This window comes from Lithobates pipiens, unplaced genomic scaffold, assembly GCF_037356315.1.
Source record: "Lithobates pipiens isolate NorthernLeopardFrog02 unplaced genomic scaffold, aLitPip1_a1.2 Scaffold_18, whole genome shotgun sequence".
Taxonomy (NCBI): Eukaryota; Metazoa; Chordata; class Amphibia; order Anura; family Ranidae; genus Lithobates; species Lithobates pipiens.
The window spans coordinates 429299967-429313991 of NW_027507758.1; positions in this window are offsets into that span (position 1 = coordinate 429299967).

Consider the following 14025-nt stretch of genomic DNA (forward strand, 5'->3'; position numbering starts at 1 on the left):
GGCAAAGCATCAGGAACTCTTTTAAACACTGGAGCCAAATATTACCAGTAACCACATCGATCATATTCCAGCTTTCATTTGTTTAAAATAAGTTAGAAAACTGATGTTTACCGAATTGGCTGCAAAACCTCCCAATTTTCCGTACCTCCATCTTTTACACACAGCACCTATTGTGATGCCGGATTGCTCAGTAACTATTTAGGACCACTTTTAGCTGTGATCCTAAGATTAGTGCTGATCACTTAGTCTTGTAAAATAAAAAGTGGTATAAAATTACACTTTTGACCTAAAGTAATTGTGTGAATATGTATATAACCTGTTCCCCCTTTTAGCCAGTGCATGTGACGGTCTTTGGCGTAAATCATCTTAAGGGGAACCTGTAGTGAGAGTAACCATTGTAGGCTTTCTGAAAGTTCTATTCACTGATCTGGAATAAGTATATAGGTTAGAATGGCACAGTGAAGTCCAAACTCTAGCTCTGTGGATATTCTGGGTCAGTGACTCGAAGTACTAAAAGTGGATGATTTGCATGACAAATTGTCTTTAGCCAGCATAGTGTGATAATTTTAGACATTTTTAGAGAATTTTAAGATTCTTAAAGCAATATCAGTGGCTGAAAAGAATCCTAGGAGCCAGGGCACCAATGCCTTTTCATTTCTGATAGTGACTATTGGTAGTTTGTTTTAGTGATGTACATTTTTTTTTATTTTTTTTCTTGCAAGATTCTGAGAAAGGAGCCAGATGGAATTTTAAGCTGCCAACAAACAACTCTTCAATAAAATCCATGTTTTATCCCAAAAGGAGTCTTTAAAACCTAAAGACGGGGTAAAACGGTCCTCCCTTAGGACCCTCCCACAGCAATAACTGACACACACAGCACATCGGTGAGGTATACGATTTGCCATATTTATTGCTGTGGGAGGATCCTAACGGAGGACTGTTTTAGGTCTTGTTTTTAGACTCCTCCTTTTGAAATATTAAAATATACTGATTTTATTGAAGGTTTTTTTTTTTTTGGCACCTTAAAAGTCCCATCTTCCTCCTTTTGTTTTCTCTAGTATGTGCTGTATATAGGTTATTTGTGCCTTGAAATCCTTTGATTTTTTTTTTTTTTTTCTATAAACTAGGGATTCTGAGATGCATACGTGTCTGATTTTCATCTCCTGCTACTAAGGGATGTAACCCCTTTTTTTGCAGTCACTACATATATGGAGATTATACATAGCACGCCCCCCTGAACTTAAAGCCATCCCTGTGTATTTGCCATCCTTATTCTACATATGTGTATTCCTGACTTTAATCGCTGTGCTACTGTTATTTGTGCATGTATATCTAACTAGAATTTAGCCTGTCTGCATATATTTTGCTAGGATGCAACATGCTCAGAGAGCAAATTATCCCAAGGACAGTTCCCCCTATACAAGGAGATTTGTTTACAAAAAAATGCATCCTTTGCAGTTTAGGAGTGAAAAAAATGTAATCTTGGTATGTTGAGGAGCTACGACCATGTAAATTGGGCTCTGCCATCTTAGGCCTGGATGGGCTTTCTGCCTAAAGTGTGTGCAGATTCAAATTTCATATGAATAATCATCCTTTACTAAAAAAAAAATCCCCTTTTCATCTAGTAGGAATAAATGGGTAGTTGGCATAATTGTAGAGTTAGTCAGGAGTGATCATTACTAAAATATACCCACCACAAAATGCATATTTACATTGTTTTGTGTTCCGTAGTAAATTAAAATAGTACATTTTTAAGTATGTATAAGAAAATTTGCTTTTTAGTTTTCACTGATAAAACCCACATTTTTGTAATCTTTATTGGGGCTAACATATATATTGCTACTGGTTTCCATTTTGGAAAAACTACATATTCGTGAAGTGATCTAGTTGTGCATTTTACACTTGTGTAAGTAATGGCTCCTAAGTGACCTAATTCTAAGTTCATTGGTATATTTTTTGCATGGGACAAGTATGAGACCAGAAAATTGAATGTGGCATGCTGATGAACCATGCATACTTGTGTGGGATGTTTTTATGAAATCAATGTGTAGATACTATATCTAGTAAATATATTTGGTCACACTTCCTGCTGGCCATGACACAAGCCTCACCATTATCTGGAGTCCCAGTTAACCAAATAACTTTTTTTATTTTTTTTTCTTCAGTAAAAGCAACATTTACATTTTTCCCTTAATGTGAAAGTTTAATTTGAAAAGCTATACAATAAATTTTTTTGGTGAAGAATACTGGCTGTGATTTTCTGTTAACTATTCAGTACAAAAACAAGGTTTAGTTAAACATGATTATTTGGCAAATGGAATATACATTTTACAGTTATGTATAACTAGGGTCTCTCTCTCTCTCTCTCTCTCTCTCTCTCTCTCTCTCTCTCTCTCTCTCTCTCTCTCTCTCTCTCTCTCTCTCTCTCTCTCTCTCTCTCTCTCTCTCTCTCTCTCTCTCTCTCTCTCTCTCTCTCTCTCTCTCTCTCTCTCTCTCTCTCTCCTCTCTCTCTCTCTCTCTCTCTCTCTCTCTCTCTCTCTCTCTCTCTCTCTCTCTCTCTCTCTCTTCTCTCTCTCTCTCTCTCTCTCTCTCATAATTGATTTCATTTTTTTGATCGGTACGGACATCGTCACTGGACTCCTCCCACCCCACTTCCCCAAGTGCCTCCATCTGCTGAAGGGGGGAGGAGTCCGGTGCCATTGAAGTTCTGATTGAACGTAACGCATACGGGGGAGGAGCTGCGCATGACGTCACCTGCTGCCCTACGGAACTAACACAATTGTCGGCTTTACCTGCTGTGTTTTTATCTTTATGTGAGTAGTTTGTGTTTGAATATAAATTAAATCTTATACTTAAGCGGTGAGCACTTGGATCTTTTCTTTATACCCATGACCTGGCATCCTTGCTGAGCTCTAAGGAGACGTGAGAGAAGTTTGTGGTCTGTGTTAACCCTTTTGATACCCGCTTGCGGGACCACCTGTTTGCGCATGGGTCCATGCCATAAGGTGAGAGATTAGACCGGAAGTGGGGGGGAAAAAAATGACTTTCGTCAGTGCTAGTTTGAATTTAAAACACATTTGTGTGAAGTGTGGAAACTAGTGTCGGGTGATTGTATATAGTGTATACCACTGACTAATGCAGAGTTGCACTGCAAGGAGATTAGTTGGAAGTAGTTGGTTCTGAATGTGTTACAATTGAAATTAGTCGATTGAAAAATCGATTAATCGAACACAAATTTTAATCGGTAACGGTCCTAATAGACTTTTTTATTTTATTTGTACAAATGGCTATACAGTTGAAATTACGGGTGCATCTCATAAAATTAGAATATCAACGTTTTTTTTTTTTAAGTTCTGGATAAGCCTGGTGTGCCAGTCATCCCAATGGGAGATTTTCACACGGTCATGGATCAAAAAGTGGATGGTTTCCCTTTGGGGACACAGATGGGTAACGTAGTTGATGCCTGTCTCGATTTTTGGGGGAGGCCAGACTACTGGATATATGGAGAGTTTGGAATCCAGAAGGCCAGCAATACTCAGATTCTGGAGACTGTTCTGGAGAAACATATCTGCTACTGCCCCGGTGGGGGTAGTGTGGGATACCTTGAAGGCCTTCCTTCAGGGCATAATGATACAAGTGTACAAAAATTAAGCGGGCTAAGGGTTGGGAAAAGGCATCGGGGGAGAGAGTGGCAAGAATAGAAAAAACAATGTGGATGACCTGACCCCTGCAGATTTAGGGCTTGGTCAGAGGAACAACAGAACTATAGGACAATGATTAGGAAAGCAGAGATAAACTTTTTTAAAAAACTGAGTACCTTTTGGGGAGGGGGAAACTGTAGGACGAATGTTGACCCATCTGGTTAAGACCAACTCGTCTCCATTGGTGGTCCCCATGATCAGACTGAGGGGGTAGGATCTCTTCATATTCACAAGAAATAGTAGATGAGGTCAAAGAATATCAGCATCTATATAGTTCTCGGCGGGAGGAAATGGACTTCCAGGACGGCACACCTGAGAGATGAGAGGCTCCTCCCTACAGGAAAATCAATCGACAGCTGTTTTAAGTCCCCACCCTTCCCCTTGATCCTCAGTTTTTGATTGTTTCTCCCTACACAGCGAAAAAGCTTTTTCCAAATGACCCGAAGCCTGGGGCTGGTGGTCTCCCCCTGGGAGCCGGACCACAAGCTTAGGAAGCCTCTGGGTCTGGTAGGATATTCTTGTCCTTCCTTAGGGGTTCCCCTATCTTTTCCTTGGGGGGGGGGGGGGGGGGCAGCAGAAATTGGAAGAGCCCCTCTGAGAGCTGAAGGACCCTGGGTACAGTGGTGTACCCAGAACTTCAGGGGCCATTAGCCTGTCTGCCCTCCTTACCTTTCCAGGTGGCTGTTCAGACGGGGATGCTGGCCATCGGTACTTTCCAGGGGGATAGTGTCCCCGACTCCTGGGCCCCAGGTAGCTCATGTGGGCTGCCGGAGAGGGCATGGCAACAAGCACCCGCGTCATTTTCAAACTTCTGGAAAATGGTGGCAGCGTTCTTACCCAGGAGGGAAGGCTGAGAGTCGGCAGTAGCCCACATCCTCCTTTCGCTAGAGCGAGGAGGCACCAGTTCACTGCAGTGGATGTCTGCAACCTTACACCTCCCTGTGGGGGCACTTTCGCAGCTATCCTCCTTGCGTGTGGACCATAAGGATGGAAAAACAAGCCTGCTGGCTGTGGCAAAAGGAAGACAATGGGGAGTACTTTCCTTTTTGCCTTGGGAATTTAGCTGCAAAATCCCCAATTCCAGCCAGAGGGTTTCTGGGCATTTGAGATCTCCCCTGGGGTCTGGATTCAAATAGCCCTGAAGCTTCTGCTAAAAACACCAGCCGCAGCTCCTCTTACATCAGACACTGTATGGTGGACAGGTGGTGCAGAGAAACGAGTGTGCTTAAACCACCTCAGATGGCAAAGAGGTAGGCCATTGCTCCCCCTTCCCCATGTATATACTGACTGGTGCAGTGCAGAACCTGGGGTTGGGATACAAATAGCCCAGACACCACTGCTAAAACCACCAGACACAGCTCCCTCTTACAGCAGAGACACTGGTTATTGCAGCAGTAGGTTGCGAGCCTCTCCCTACATGCCCAGTTGTGGTACATTAGGGATGAATATAGCGTACAGAGGGGACCTGGTAGATAGTTACTTACAGGCCAGGTATACCACTGAACCTCGATCCCTTACATTCAGGGATGCCAGAACCATTTCCTAGGGTTGAAACCCTGTAGGGTTATGGGACACTGGAGGAAGGGGGATAATGAATCGCTCTGTTTAAGAACTTGGAGAGTTCTGTTCAGAGGAGTATTAGGGCCTGAGGATGAAGTATAAAGATGTATACCCGAACGAATAGGTTTCGGCTCGGTGCATGGCCTTCATTTTGCCCTGTAGGGTTATGGGACACTGGAGGAAGGGGGATAATGAATCGCTCTGTTTAAGAACTTGGAGAGTTCTGTTCAGAGGAGTATTAGGGCCTGAGGATGAAGTATAAAGATGTATACCCGAACGAATAGGTTTCGGCTCGGTGCATGGCCTTCATTTTGCCCTTTTAGCAAAACTAGACATAGCAATAGGGGTAGTCTACCCCTGCTAGGGACTTTAATCTCCTGAAGTAGGCCCTCAGGCGTAAGTAAAGCCATAGATTGGGCATGCCTTAAACCCAGGGATCACGCTTCTGTTAATCTATTACCCTTAAGTAGGCTTCCCTTTTTAGTCTTTGCTGACGTAAAGATAAAAAGGAACAATAAAGTTGTCAGGCCCCCCCCCCCCCCCCCTTGCAGTTGAATTATTAATTATATGTATAATTTTTTTTTAGTGTTAAGACAGGCCCTCTTATTGATGTAGTGTCCTTGTCTTACAACACAGGTCTCGGATTTATCTTTTTAGTGGTTCTAAGTAGCACCTACAGGTACAATGGCCATGGTGGTTAGATGTGTGAGACAGGCAACATTGCTAACCTACAAGTTTAACATGTTTTCTGATTCCATCTTTAAGAGCCCATTTCACCTAGATACTGCATTCGAAGCGGAAAAGGCAGGGACATCTGTGGAGCAGACCTGCAGATCAGCCGCATGATCCAGCTAAGATACCTTCATCAAGCATATGGAGTGGAGGTAAAGCTCACTGCAGAACCAAGGTTCGCCAAGAGGGTCTTGCAGTGGCCCCACCCCAAGGTAGGCCTGAGGTACTTGTTTGTGCTCTCGGGTGTGCTGTCCTGGAAGATGACTTGAGAAAGATACCGGTAGATGTCTTTCTGGGAAATCTTCTAGGAAAGCAGGCCTACTTTCCGCCCGTTGGAGGGAAAATTGTAGAACACTAGAAGGTGAGTGCCTATGAGGAATGATTTCCTTTGTGAACCAGGTTCAGGAGTTACTTCTCTACAAACTGAGGATCAAGGGTAAGGGTGGGGACTTAAAACAGTTGTCGATTGATTGTGTTTCCTGTAGGAAGGAGCCTCTCATCTCTCAAGTGTGCCGTCCTGGAATATTTCCCAGAAAGACAGCTACCGGTAAGTAACTGGTACCTTTTTGGGGGGGAGGGGGTGTCGAGAGATCCTGACTCTCTGAAATCGACAGGGAGGATCTGGATTCACCTATAACACTAGAGGAGCTACGGTGACCCACAATGGAGATGGCTGGCCAGAAATCCCCAGGTCCAAATGGCCTACCGGCGGAGCCCTGCAAGCGTTACAGGAAGGGTACTGCTCCTGGAGCTGTTGAGTCTTAAATTGTTCGGTAGCAGAGGGAGAACTTCCCTCATCTGGGATGGAATCTACCCATAGTTGTTACATAAGGTAAAAATCCAGTTGAATACATCTTCATATAGACCCATTTCCTTACTGAGCACAGATTTAAAAATCTTGGCGAAAGTATTCGCTGCCAGGCTAAATAAAAACATTCAGAAACTTATTCGCTTTGATCAGTCGGGATTCATACCTGCAAGATCAGCAATCTCTATGAATTTACAGGTCCTGGTAGATGGGGAGGGCTCAAGCGCCATAGTCTGCAAAAGTGACTAGTCTGATAAATTTTGATTTGAGGGGGGTTAGGCAGAGGTGCCCTGTTACCTCTGCTCTTTGTCCTCGGAAGCAAACCCCTGGCAATAGCCATTAGGACCTCCCTCGGAGATGAGGGGATTCGGAAGGGCAATAGTGGAAGAAAAAGTTGCATTACATACAGATGATCTATTACTATTCCTAGGAGATATCAAGACTTCCCTGTTGAGGGTAATGGAAATAATTAAAAACTTTTCTGGGCTTGCCATTTCGGCATTGTTGCCTGTAGACCCACTTGAAAGTCCCTTGCCTGATGAGGTCCCTCAAATTGAAATTGTGGACAAACTGGAATATCTGGGAATAAATATTGAGATCCCAAACAATATATTATAAATATTGCCCCACTCTCACTCGAATTCAAGGGAAAAATTTAAATATGGAATCCACTCCCATTTATCTGTAGCAGGACGGTGTAATTTAATCAAAATGCTATGGATGCTGCAGCTCCTGTATGTATTGCATAATTCCCCAGTGTGGGTGTATAAAAAGTGGTTTAAAAAGATGTTATTTTTAGAGAATTAATATGGAAAGAAGGCCTGGCAGGAATGTTTGCATATCCTACATTTACAAAGAGATGAGGGAGTGGCAGCCCTCCCACATCCCTGGAGCTGCTTTTTGGCAGCACAGCTACAATATGTGAGGGAGTAACAGGTCTGAATTGGTTTACGTAGGGAGGGAAATGCTTCAAAACGCCCTGCATGGCTCATTGATAGAAGCCATGGAGGCAGGTTCATTCCCCATGTTAAACCTGATGGTAAGAGTATGGGACACAGCAAAAATTATTGCTGGGGTATAAGGGGATTCATAGTATGCCCCCTTTGGTTGAACTCCAGAAAATGGGGACAATTAACCCTTTCATGACTAAGCCTATTTTTGGAATTTGGTGTTTACAAGTTAAAATCCATATTTTCTACTAGAAAATTACTTGGAACCCCCAAACATTATATATATATTTTTAACAGGGACTCTAGAGAATAAAACGGCGATTGTTGCAATATTTTATGTCACACGGTATTTGCGCAGCGGTGTTTTAAATGCAACTTTTTGGGAAAAGGGACACTTTTATGAATTAAAAAAAACAAACAGTAAAATTATCCCATTTTTTTTGCATAATGTGAAAGATAATGTTACGCCGAGTAAATAGATACCAAACATGTCACACTTTATAATTGCGCGCACTTGTGGATTGACGACAAAGTACGGTACCTAAAAATCTCAATAGGCGACGCTTTAAACATTTTTTATGGTTACCAGGTTAGTGTTACAGAGGAGGTCTAGTGCTAGAATTATTGCTCTCGCTCTGACGATCGCGGCGATACCTCACATGTGTGATTTGAACACCGTTTACATACGCGGGCGCGACTTCCGTATGCGTTTTCTTTGCTTTGCGAGCTCGCGGGGACGGCGGGCGCTTTAAAAAAAATTTTTTTATTTTTTAATTTATTTTACTTATTTTAAAATGACTAAATTGTTTAAAATAAAAAAAAAAAAAAATTTGATCACTTTTATTGCTGTCACAAGGAATGTAAACATCCCTTGTGACAGTAATAGGCGGTGACAGGTACTCTTTATGGAGGGATCGGGGGTCTAAAAGACCCCCACCCCTCCTTTACACTTCAGTGTATTCAGATCGCCGAAAACGGCGATTCTGAATACCGGATATTTTTTTAAAACCGGCGCCATTGGCAGCCGAGTAAACGGGAAGTGACATGACGTCGCTTCCGTGTTTACTATGAGGAGACTGGAACGAAGCCTATTACGGCTTCGTTCCAGTTCCTCCCCAGCGGCCGGAGGCAGCGCAAGTTGAATCGGTGCTCCCGATCGAACGGGAGCACTGGTAACAGCGGCGGGAGGCGGCGGGAGGGGGGGACGTCCCCTCCCGCTCCTCCGGCATAACAGCCGAGCGGCTTTTAGCCGCATCGGTTGTTATGGCTGGATAGCCAATCGCCCGCTGAACAAAACGGTACCGGGATGATGCCTGCAGGTGCGGACATCATCCCGGTATACCCCCCGGAAGCCGAGTACGCAGATCTGCGTACGCTCGGCGGGAAGGGGTTAAGGAATGGGAGTGGTGTGGAATAAATTTTATTAATCGGCTATATAGAGATGGTTTTCTGAAATCCTTTCAGGAACTGAGAGAACAATATGCTATACCCAACAGGTCCTTCAGGTACCTACAGATTAGTCCTGCTCTAGGAGAACAATTTAGAGAGAGGGTACTGGAATGGAGGAAAAGATCGTTGCTCCAGAAAGTACCGTATTTATCGGCGTATAGCATGCACCCCAAGTTTAGGAGGGAAGTTTAAGGAAAAAAACTTGCATTTAAATGTCCATCAATGCAGCCTTCCATTGCAGCCTTGCATGTCATTAGCAGCCTTATCAGTTTCTTTTGCAGGCTTTCTGTTTTAACCTCCCTGGCGTTACGATTATTTTGGATTTTAGGTGCTAAAAGCGGTACAATTATTTTGCATGAAAATTTGGCGTTTTATATTGTAGTCCTGTAATTCTTAGGAATAACTCTCTTAAATCTGTCCAAACCAGAGTCTAGCAGACATCCCAGGTATAATAAAGTTTGAAAAATGAAATCCTAAATTATAATATAATAAATAACTATAAATAATTGTACCAAATAATATAACCATAATAAAAATTATTCAATAATGTAATCCAATCAAAAACACTGAAATTTGCTCAGTTGCAGAATTGTCACTGTCATTACTTTTCAATATTTAATGACAGATCTCCCCACAAATCACTGTCGCTCAATTCTGCGAGTGATTCTAAATTATTATCGCTGTTTTCTAGCTGGTCTAAAATCATTTTTGATGTAAAGGGACAGTTTTGGTTGCTAGGGACAATCTCCAGTTTCCAGGCATAAAGAACAGTTTTTATTATATAAAACTGCATGCAGGACACTGGGCAGACCACTAGGGACAAAGGGGATGTGAAATATTTACATACAGCAATGTAATCTGTAAGATTACATTATACTGTATGTATACTGTGTGTATCACTTTTTGAATTTGGCGCCGATCTCCGTCCCCGTGCGTCGCAACGCTCGCAGGGAACGGAGCTCGGCTCCGTGATAGATCGAGCGAGACGCGGCTCGCTCGTACAGCGGGGAGACAACGCTGGATCCCAGGGAGAAGGCAAGTAAACCTCCTCCTGGATCCAGCGATGCGGTCCCGAGTCTGGCTCGGGGTTACCGCTAATGGCACAAAAATTCCACCCCGAGCCAGACTCGGGAAGACCGTCAGGGGGTATAAAAATGGCGCTGCTGAGATAGAGTGGATGTCCTGTGTATCTCAGTAGCTCTCGGCCATTCTTGGCTATTTTTGGCCGCACTCGGCCATTCTCGGCTATATTTGGCTGTTCTCAGCGGCTTCCGAAAGCTGCCGAGACCGGCAAAAAGCAGAAGAGCTTGCAATCGGCTTATAACACGCATCCACGATTTTCCCCTGATTTTAAGGGGGGAAAGTGCGTGTTGTATGCCGATAAATACAGTAATCCATGCAAAAACTTTAAAGGGTTTGCTCTCCAGAGATGGGGATAGATCTATCTCATCTATTTGAGTTTGGATGGGACAGAAGCCCCATCAAGTAGGAGGGGATGGGAACAAGACTTGGAGACCATAACTGAAATGCAGTGGAGTAGAATGTTGGAATTTGGCCCATTGGTTTCACTCTCCATGTCACATTTTTGTTATACAGAGCATATTATACCCCTCAAAAACCTTTATTTTTTTGGCTGTTGAACAGATGCTAGCTGCCATAGGTGTTGGGAAGTAGAAGGGGATTTAATCAATGTTTTGGAGGTGCCTGAAGCTATACTGGTATTGGAAGGAGGTATCTGGAGCTATAAACCTGGTATTTGGGAGGGCTCAGAATCTGAATGTAAGGTTATGTGGAGGGAGACCCTGAATGTACCCAGGTGGAAATTCCAGGCACGGAAGTGGATGGCACAAAGATGGCAATCGGTGTTACCCCCAACTGGTAGAGAGTGGGAATGGTATGTTAGACAAGGCCACATAAAGAAATATGAAGAGATTTAGAAAACCCTGTGAAAGAAAACAAATGAACCAGCAGTAAGAAAGGCAAGGTGGGGAGAAGGGTCGAGAGGGTTAGCGGCACCGATTCCTAGAAAGTAATTTAATAAGTAGATGGGATGTAATATGCTAAAATAGGAAGAAAGTATGACCAAGAATGAACGGAGAGATGTATTGTAAAATGGATGAATGAGTGTGGCCATAATGAATAAGAGGATTAAGACGATATAAGCCAAATTGAATGGCTGGGATGGGGAAAATAAAAAAGTGGTTATGGAAGAATAGAATGGATGAAGAAAGAGAACAAGAGGAGTTAACTACTTAACAAACAATAAGATTTATGTTTTTTACTTCTGTATATGTAAAACGGAGGGGAGAGGGGGAAATTGTTGCTTGTATGTCAATGATAAATGAAAAAGTTTCAATAGAGTAGAGTTAAATTACTGAAATGTTTTTGAATAAAAAAAAAAAAAAAAAAAGAGAAACTCCTTTTTATATACATTATCTCACAAAAGTGAGTACACCCCTCACATTTTTGTAACTATTTTATATTGACAGCACTGAAGAAATGACACTTTGATACAATGTAAAGTAGTGAGTGTACAGCTTGTGTGCAAATTTGCTGTCCCCTCAAACTAACTCAAAACACAGCCATTAATCTCCAAACCGCTGGCAACAAAAGTGAGTGCACCTCTAAGTGAAAATGTCCAAATTGTGCCCAATTAGCCATTTTCCCCACCCCTGTCATGTGATTTGTTAGTGTTACAAGGTCGCAGGTGTGTGAAATTTGGTGTTATCGCTCTCACTCTCTCATACTGGTCACTGGAAGTTCAACATGGCAACTCATTTCAATGAACTCTGAGGATCTGAAAAAAAAAATTGTTGCTCTACATAAAGATGCCCTAGGCCAGTGATGGCAAACCTTGGCACCCCAGATGTTTTGGAACTACATTTCCCATGATGCTCATCTACACTGCAGAGTGCATGAGGATCATGGGAAATGTAGTTTCAAAACATCTGGGGTGCCAAGGTTCGCCATCACTGCCCTAGGCTATAAGATTGCTAAGACCCTGCAACTGAGCTGCAGCATGGTGGTTAAGACCATACAGCGGTTTAACAGGACAGGTTCCACTCTGAACAGGCCCCGCCAAGGTCGACATAAGAAGTTGCGTGCTCATGCTCCGCATCATGTCCAGAGATTGTCTTTGGGAAATAGACGTATGAGTGCTGCCAGCATTGCTACAGAGGTTGGAGGAGTGGGGAGTCAGCCTGTCAGTGCTCAGACCATTCGCCGCACACTGCATCAAATTGGTCTGCGTGGCTGTCATTCCAGAAGGAAGCTTCTTCTGAAGATCATGCACAAGAAAGCCTGAAAACTGTTTGCTGAAGAGAAGCAGACTAAGGACATGGATTACTGGAACCATGTCCTGTGGTCTGATGAGACCAAGATAAACTTATTTAGTTCAGATGGTGTCAAGCATGTGTGGCGGCAACCAGGTGAGGAGTGCAAAGACAAGCGAGTCTTGCCTACAGTCAAGCATGGTGGTGAGAGTATAATGGTCTGGGCCTACATCAGTGCTGCCGACACACTGGGGAGCTACAGTCCATTAAAGCCATGAATGCCAACGTGTACTGTGACATACTGAAGCAGAGCATCATCCCCCCCTCCCTTTTGGAGACTGGGCTGCAGGGCAGTATTCCAACATAACGATCCCAAACACACCTCCATGAAGACCACTGCCTTGCTAAAGAAGCTGAGGGTAAAGGTGATGGACTGGCCAAGCAGGTCTCCAGACCTAAACCCTATTGAGCATCTGTGGGGCATCCTAAAACGGAAGGTGGAGGAGCGCAAGGTCTCTAACATCCACCAGCTCCGTGATGACGTCATGGAGGAGTGGAAGAGAACTCCAGTGGCAACCTGTGAAGCTCTGGTGAACTCCATGTCCAAGAGGGTTAAGGCAGGGCTGCAAATGTAATGGTGGCCACACAAAATATTGAGACTGCTCCCAATTTGGACATTTTTCACTTAGGAGCGTACTCACTTTTGTTGTCAGCAATTTAGAAAGTAATTTAATAAGTAGATGGGATGTAATATACTAAAATAGGAAGAAAGTATGACCAAGAATGAACGGAGAGATGTATTGTAAAATGGATGAATGAGTGTGGCCATAATGGCTGTGTGTTGAGTTATTTTGACAGGATAGCAAATTTACACTGTTATACAAGCTGTACATTCACTACTTTACATTGTAGCAAAGTAATTTCTTCAGTGTTGTCATATAAAAATTTACAAAAATGTGAGGCGTGTACTCCCTTTTGTGAGATACTGTAGATGCATTACACACAGAGTGAGATTGCAAGCATTTCTTTCTTTTTAATTTTGATTATGGCTTACAGCTAGTGAAAACCTAAAATTCAGTATCCTCAGAAAATTTAGATTATTATATAAGGCCAATAAAAAAAAATTACTACAGAAATGTTGGCTTACAGAAAAGTATGTCCATGTACAGTATAGTATGCACTCAATACTTTGTTGGGCTCCTTTTGCATGAATTACTGCATCATGGAGGCAATCAGCCTGTGACACTGCTGAGGTGTTATGGAAGCCCAGGTTCCTTTTGATAGCAGCCTTCAGCTCATTGTTGGGTCTGGTGTCTATCTTCTTCTTAACAATACACCACAGACTCTATGGGATTTAGGTTGGGTGAGTTTGCTGGCCAATAAAGCACAGGGGAGGAGAGACACTAAGTAGAGGCAGCTCTTACCCATTTTCCTGTTCCTGGGTCAGTCCATAGCGCAACTTCACTTTTTTCTTTTACCCCTTCCTATTTCAATAAAGCACAGCGATACAATGATCATTAAACCAGGTATTGGTGCTTTTGACAGTGTGGGCA